The sequence below is a fragment of the Peromyscus maniculatus genome, chromosome 13 (genome assembly GCF_049852395.1).
Source record: "Peromyscus maniculatus bairdii isolate BWxNUB_F1_BW_parent chromosome 13, HU_Pman_BW_mat_3.1, whole genome shotgun sequence".
Lineage (NCBI taxonomy): Eukaryota > Metazoa > Chordata > Mammalia > Rodentia > Cricetidae > Peromyscus > Peromyscus maniculatus.
Window position 1 is genome coordinate 61,056,642 of NC_134864.1, and position 7,361 is coordinate 61,064,002.

The following is a 7,361-nucleotide window of genomic DNA, read 5'->3' on the forward strand; positions in this document are numbered from 1 at the left end:
TTTTGCTTTCTGCTGCAATTTCCTCATATAATATAGAGCTCTCTCTAAATGTGGGGCACAGGGAAATCGCAAATAATCATAGTTTCAAAACAGAAGTTTTGTTTTACCACTGTCTGAAATCCCTGTTACAAATATTAGCATTGTAATAGGAATAAAAAAAAACATTAACAGGAAACAAGATAGAATTTGTCGAGTTCAACATTGATCCAGTTTAGAAATTGGAATATTCTGAGGCAGGAGATTCAGGGAAAGGAGTGTTCCATTTCAGAAGTTTGCCTTTGTTTGTTGGCAGGGCTCTGCAGGCATCCTGCTTCATCTACTCTCCCTCGTCTAGCTTATAAAGAAAGTGAATAAAAGCACACCCACGTCCTGAGTGTGGCTCCTGTTCTGAGTGATACACTCTGTGCCTTGTGTTCAACATTGTTAATCCATAGGAGAACCCTGAAGATCTGATATTATTAGTTCTACTTTAGTGACAAAAATTGAAGCTTAAAAGGTCAAAGATCTTTTCTGAGGTCACATATTAAATGGGTTTAAAAGTGAAAGAGATTTCCTAGCAGCCAAAGCTGTTCACAATGTTTGAAATCACATGTTAGTTTTCTGTAAGCTCTCTCTTTCCCACAGCAAGTGGTTCCTTGCATAATATGAGGAATGCATTTCTCAGCTGTCAGTGTTCTTTGAAAGAAAAAGCTGAATACTTCTCTTAAGCTGGGCATTCATGGATGAATATTTCTCTGCTGATAGATATTCTGAACTTGATGTACAGCCTGACAATTTCTTCTTCTCCAGCTGTATAAAAATGTTGACGGATGTTCAACCAGAGATCAACTAAAGCCTCTAATCTATCCTCTCATTGGGACTCTCCCACACCTGGCCTCTCCCAGCTTGGCCTCATGGAGAGGATTTGTGTATTCACTTGTTCGTGTTTTTAATCATAACGTGTCTGTTAATTTCATTTTATGGGTGTGTGTTCTGCCTTGTCAGAATCACTTTGAATCTTAATCCCATCATATTGCATATTAGCTCTGCCTTTCAATTCGCTGTTATTTTTAAATTCGATAACCATGATTTCTGAGCCTTCATCTAGGCTGTTGATAAAAATATTGAACCGGAAAGGGCAAAGATACAATCTAGCATCCCGGGACCAGAGACATTTTAGTTAATGATGCTTCATCGAAATGAGCAATGGCTCAGCGATAAGAGGGACTGCAGCTTTGTTTGCATAATATTTAATGGTTTCAAAGCTATATTTTGCCATATAATACATTATTGTGATCTCATCCAGTCTGAGTGGGTAGACGGAGAAATTAGATTGTGAGGGGCGTGGTGGATGCCTGCGGTGTTCCGGGACTTGAGGGCCTCCGTCATCACTACTATTTCCCCGTTCAGGTCCCCACCACGATGAGAGTCTGGGGAACATCATGTTTGTGACTTACGCAGCACAGGACTTGGCCGACATTAACTTCTTTTCGAATAGGGAACACATCGCACGTTTGTGCGTCATTCTTGCACAAGGGCCATGCCCACGTTTTCTGCATTGCTTAATTTCAGTGCACGTGCTATAAGCACTTTTATGTGTGTTTCAAATGTTATCCTTGGGGATTTTTTTTTTCCAAGAAGGCGTTTATTATCATGCTGCATGGGTATTTAGTATCTTGTTTGTTGTCTGTTTCTGCAAAATGCCGGCTATGGAAGGCAGGGTTTTTTCTTTTCTGTTTGCCTCTTTTAAATTTTTTTCTATGTTCTTTTAAATCTTACATTTTTATTACTTTTAAGTGTGTGTGTGTGTGTGTGTGTGTGTGTGTGTGTGTGTGTGTGTGTGTAGGCATGTGCACAAGCATGCAGGTGCCTGCAGAGGCCGGAAGTGTGGGATACCTCTGGACCTTAAGTTACAGGTGGATGTCTGCTGTCTGACTTGGGTGATGGGAGTTGAATCAGATCCTCCGGAAGAGCAATACACTCTGCTAATCAATGAACCGTCTCTCCAGCCCTGTTTGTCCACTTTTATAACTTGTAGTACCCAGAACACATAGTACATAGTGTATGTAGATACTTGACATCTAGAAATGATTGGAAAAATTTAAGGTTTATGGGTCTGACAAGTTTGTATAAGTGTGTTTGAAGTTTTTAAGGAGAGGTTTGATAAATTCAGTCCTACCATGGCAGTGAACCATATATGTGAACTAAACATATATTAGCTGCTTGCCACTGGCCTTTCCTCTTACTTTGGGCCAGAATAAAAGGGGTCCCTCTCTGCTCCTCAAGGTTCCTGGCACTTGTTGCATGTGGCCTATGTCTAAATGTTTTGCTTCAGCTACACTAAGTTTTACTCCAAATGTGCATGCTAGTTTATAGCTGCTCTCAAGGAACTTGTTACTTGCGATAGAAATTTCAGCTCCCTAGTGTCTGCCTCTGGTTTCTTCACGGCCCATGTGGATCCTCTGGGGCTTTGCTTCCTTGGTAGAGACTGTACCTCATTCTTCTCATGGTTGCAATGCACTCCTTGCCTGTGGCATCACCGCAGTATCAAACTCCTTCTTCTCATCTCATGTTCTTCTTCATAGATACAGAGATGTTAACAGACGGGCAGCCCAGGAAGGATTCGACACACGCAGGAGCCAACAACTCAGCCTTTAGCTGACTTTTCCACATTCCTGAAATGGTTCATATACTTCTTCAAGTGGGATTAGGTATGCGTAGGAAATATAAAGCACAGCGCATACAAAAATACCCACAGTCCCCCACCCCCCACCCCCATTTTATGCCGGAGGAAGAGAAGTGACCTAATTACTGTTTTCAACTACTTGACGGATTGTGTCCATCTGTTTTTCTGCTCTGCCGGGAATAGAACTACAGGAAATGGGTTTAATCTGTAGCCTGAGCATTGTGGTTTATACATAAAGGAGGACTTCCTGACAGTGAGTAGTGGATTACAGAATTTGTTTCTTATGAGATTTAGAATTCCATCTGGCCAAGTATGATGAAGGGTTTGCTGTAGTTTTCTCTGAAGACAGTAGATGTAGGACTGACTGAATGTAGGTTAAACAGACCTAACAAAACGATTTATTTTATTTTTTCCCAACATAATATTTTTATTAATTATTTGGGAATTTCATACAATGCACCTTGATCACACTTGCTTTTTCTTTCTCCTAGGTCCACTCTCCCACTCTTATGCACCCCCTACAAAAAGAAAAAAAAGTCCACAAAGCCCAGTTTGTTTTGTCCATGTACTCACTGGAACATAGTCAAACTCCCAGTGGCCAGTCACTTAAAGATAGCTGAGTCCTTCCAGAACTCTCCAGAACCTCTCCAGAAGCCATCAGCTGTGAAGAGCTGCACTTCTTACAAATTTTATTTGCATGCATGTGTGCACCTATCTGTGTGGGTGAATGTCATGTGAATTCCAGAAGAGGCCAGATAAGGGTGTCAGCTCCCCTGGAGCTGGAGTGACATTGTGAGTTCTGGGAACCAGACTCAGGTCTTCTGGAAGAATAGGAAGCACTTTTAACTACTGAACCCTCTCTCTAGCGGCTAAATGACCTTTTAATTATTTTTACTTGTAGGAATAAATGATTTATTTTTGAAAATAAAGAACTACAGTAGTTTCATATTTTCCTGACATTTGTTTCTAAAACATTGTTTTGTTAATTCCTTTTGGATCTCACAGTGTAATTTGAACACGGTCACCCCCTGGCTCCTCCCAAATCCACCCTCTTCACCTCCCTACCCGCCCCGCTATGAGTTTCTTCTTCCTTTGCCTTTGGAGTCTAGTTTGTGTCACTCAATTCCTTCCGGAAGTGGACCCCTCCAGGAGTGTGCTGACTGACTAGGGGGTCGAATCATTAAAGAACCCTGACTTTCTCTCCCCCTGTAGCCATCACATGTCAATAGTCCCTCAGGTAAGGTTGAGATTTTGTGTCCACATCCTCCACTCTCTCTCGGGACTTTTCTCAGGTTTGGGTTTACACGAGTCTTGCGTATGCTCTCACAAGCCCCCTGAATTCATGGGTTCAACTGCCTCATTATGTCCGGATAACGCTGTATTATTGAATTCGTCTTCCACCCCTGGCTCTTCCAAGCCTTCTGTCTCCGCTTCTGTGACGTTCCCTGAGCCCCAAGGGAGAGATGGGATATGAATGTCCTATTTAAGGCTGAATACTTCCTCGTCTCTTGTTCTCTGCATGTGGACCAGTGGAGAGCAACATTTCAAAAAGAGATAATCCATTCCAGATGCTGTTTTTTCTTATTTACTACTGTGTGGCAGGCATCTCGTTGGAATGTTGTCCACCATTCTAATAGGATAGCTTCATTAAAAGTCTTGTATGTTTCCATTCGTTTGGTCATTTGTCCCTGTGCTTTATCCAACCTTGGTTTCAACAATTCTCGCTCATATAAACCCTCCTCTTTCTCGCTAATTGGATTCCCAGAGCTCCACTCGGGGCCTAGCCGTGGATCTCTGCATCCAGTTCCCTCAGTCGTTGGATGGGGTTTCTAGCACGACAATTAGGGTGTTTGGCCATCCCATCACCAGAGTAGGTCAGTTTGGGCTGACTCTTGACCATTGCCAGCAGACTATTGTGGGGGTATCTTTGTGGATTTCTGTGGGCCTCTCTAGAACTTTGCTTCTTCCTTTTCTCATGTGGTCTTCATTTACCATGGTCTCCTATTCCTTGTTCTCCCTCTCTGTTCTTGATCCAGCTGGGATCTCCTGCTTTCCCAAGCTCTCTTTCCCTCGACCCTCGCCTTTCATTACCCCCACTCAATGATCCAATGCTGAGGGGCCCCCAACTGGATCAGGCCCTCTGAATGGGTGAGACAGTTGATTGGCTTGATCTGTTTGGGAGGCATCCAGGCAGTGGGACCCAGTCCTGTGCTCATTGCATGAGTTGGCTGTTTGAGACCTGGGGCTTATGCAGGGTTGCTTGGCTCGGCCTGGGAGGAGGGGACTGGACCTGCCTGGACTGAGTCTACCAGGTTGATCTCAGTCCTTGGGGGAGGCTTTGCCCTGGAGAAGGTGGGAATGGGGGGTAGGCTGGGGGTAAGGGGAGGGGGCGGGAGGGGGGAGAACAAGGGAATCTGTGGCTGATATGTAGAACTGAATTGTATTGTAAAATAAAATAAAATTAAATTAAAAAAATCTTGTATGTATGTATATGCACATATTTTAGGAAGCTTCTGGGGTAATAAGCTTCCATACTGCTTTTTCAAAAGGCCTTTGGTGTTAGTTGTCCTTTCCATATTTCCTCGACTGATTTGTGGTCTGTCCCACTCCAATTTATCCCTGTTTCATTTTTTCTCTTTATTCTCTGGTGTGTTTTTCCCCTCCCTGAATAGGTCCACTGCATGTTCTCTCACAGCTTCGCTGACCTCTGTAAGTATTCCAAATGCAACACATGTTTCTGAGTAGTTGAAGTTAACATCCAGAAATGAGAAAACATGTTGTTTGTCTTTCTGGCTCAGAATGAGTGATTCTGGCTCCAGCTATTTACCTGTGAGTTTCATTTTTCTGAACAGCTGAAAAAGAATTCTTGTGTAAACGGATCACGTTTTTCACTATCCGTTAATCAACTGATGGACATCTGGCCTGTTTCCATTTATTGTCTATTGTGAAGCAATGAGCATGGATGAGCAAATAAACATCTTTGTAGTGAGATATAGTATCCTTTGGGTATATGTCCAAGAGTGAGTGGTATAACATAATATTTTATTTTAATGGAAGAACACATTTAAAATAATCTCAAAACTGACTCCTAAAGAAGGAACAGGAGTACATGGTGGGATTAAATAGCCAGGAAAGGGTCAGAAGAACTGGGAGGGCCTTATCTGACAGCCAGAAATGTGGTGTGCCTGCCTAGACTAAAACACACCATCACATCTCTTCACCAACATGATGTTGATGGAAAGAGATTTCCCTCTGGGAATGATGTGGCTGTTGGCCATCCTCAAGTACAGGTTGCTCTGATGATTTAAGGAATCATCAGATTTCCTTGTTTGGTCCCTTGTTCATGAAAATGAAGCAAGCAGAACAGTTCAGTGACAGGTAGGTCTGTGGTGATGGCAATGGACTGTTAACACTCCCTAGTTGAAGGAAGGGGGTGCTAGGGGACTCTCACCTGGGATCTTCGCCATTTCTCCCTCCAGCCACAGGGCTGCATATATGAGATACTGGAGTATGTAGGAGGTGGAATGTTAACTGAAGGCAGGATCCTGTGACACAGATTTTATGATGTCATCACTCATTGTGGGTGACAGAGTAGAGACTTTCAGTGATTCACCTGTAAATTACCTGTCCTTTTGCTCCTTCTGCTTACGGCCCAATAAACTCAGTGGATCATCAAAATAATAAAAAAATCTCAAAAATGAATGCTGTGACATTTCTAGAGTGTAGGAGGAGAGACCTTCAAAAAAAATCTCACTTATATTTATATATTTGTTTATTGTCGGGCAGCTTGAACAGTATCCATAGGCAACTGCTCATCCTGGTCTCCAATGCTGTGGAACAGAAATGTGTACAGTATGTTTTATTAACATTGGAGTAGTCAAGGTTTCTTAATCTTGAAATTATTTAAGTACAGTTTATCAAACAACTTTTTTTTTTTAAATTATGCTTTAGAGGACCAAGACATGAGTTGACTTTTTCTTTTGTAGATGCATTTATCTTAATTTGTTCTGTACATTTACTGTATTCTTTGGTAATTGTTTTCTGCAGGTAAGGAGAGGTGGCTGCTGATAGTCATAATAAATGCACAAATAACAACGTAAAATTTCAGGCACTGTAGTTGTTATTATCAAATATGTGAGTTTCAGGCAAGGGAACCCTAGAAAGAAATTTATTGCCAAGGATAAAATAAGGAGAAGAAAATGGCTATTCATGAACCAAACAATCACTCTTGAAAACTGAATAAAGACTAATAAAGAAGGTGAAAAGGGAAACAATAAAAATGTAATAAAATTGGAACCGACCACGTGTGAAGTCTTTGAAATATATAACTATAGATGACAAAGACATGTAGACAGGGTTTCTGCTACGAAGTTAGAATGTTAGTGACTCCTCAGATTTGCCTCAAATTGTATGCATAATAGTCACAGTTATATAATTGTCTTAAAGATTCTATGAGTCACCAACGAAGGCAGAAATTATGAACAAAAGCTTCCTAAAGCAACAGAAATAAAATCATTATACACATATATGCAATTTATATATGAAATAAATATACACACATGAACATGCTGCGCAGATTAATCATATATGGCTTCCTCAAAGCAAAAATACTTTATCATTACCACAAGTAAGGGAAGACGTTTGGTAGGTCACAGACTCAACCAAACCTATTGTATATGGCCTTCTTTGGGAGAGA

At 41.5% G+C, this 7,361-nt stretch overlaps 1 long non-coding RNA gene across 1 annotated transcript; it reads right to left on the bottom strand.

The window, feature by feature from the left end:
* Positions 1 to 1,213: 1,213 nt before the first annotated feature.
* On the bottom strand, positions 1,214 to 6,182 carry LOC143268329 (uncharacterized). Its single transcript, XR_013044171.1, has 2 exons — positions 6,117 to 6,182; positions 1,214 to 2,654 (listed from the first exon to the last, which is right to left on the bottom strand). It is a non-coding gene; the product is annotated as an uncharacterized LOC143268329 (long non-coding RNA).
* Between the last annotated feature and the right edge of the window lie 1,179 nt (positions 6,183 to 7,361).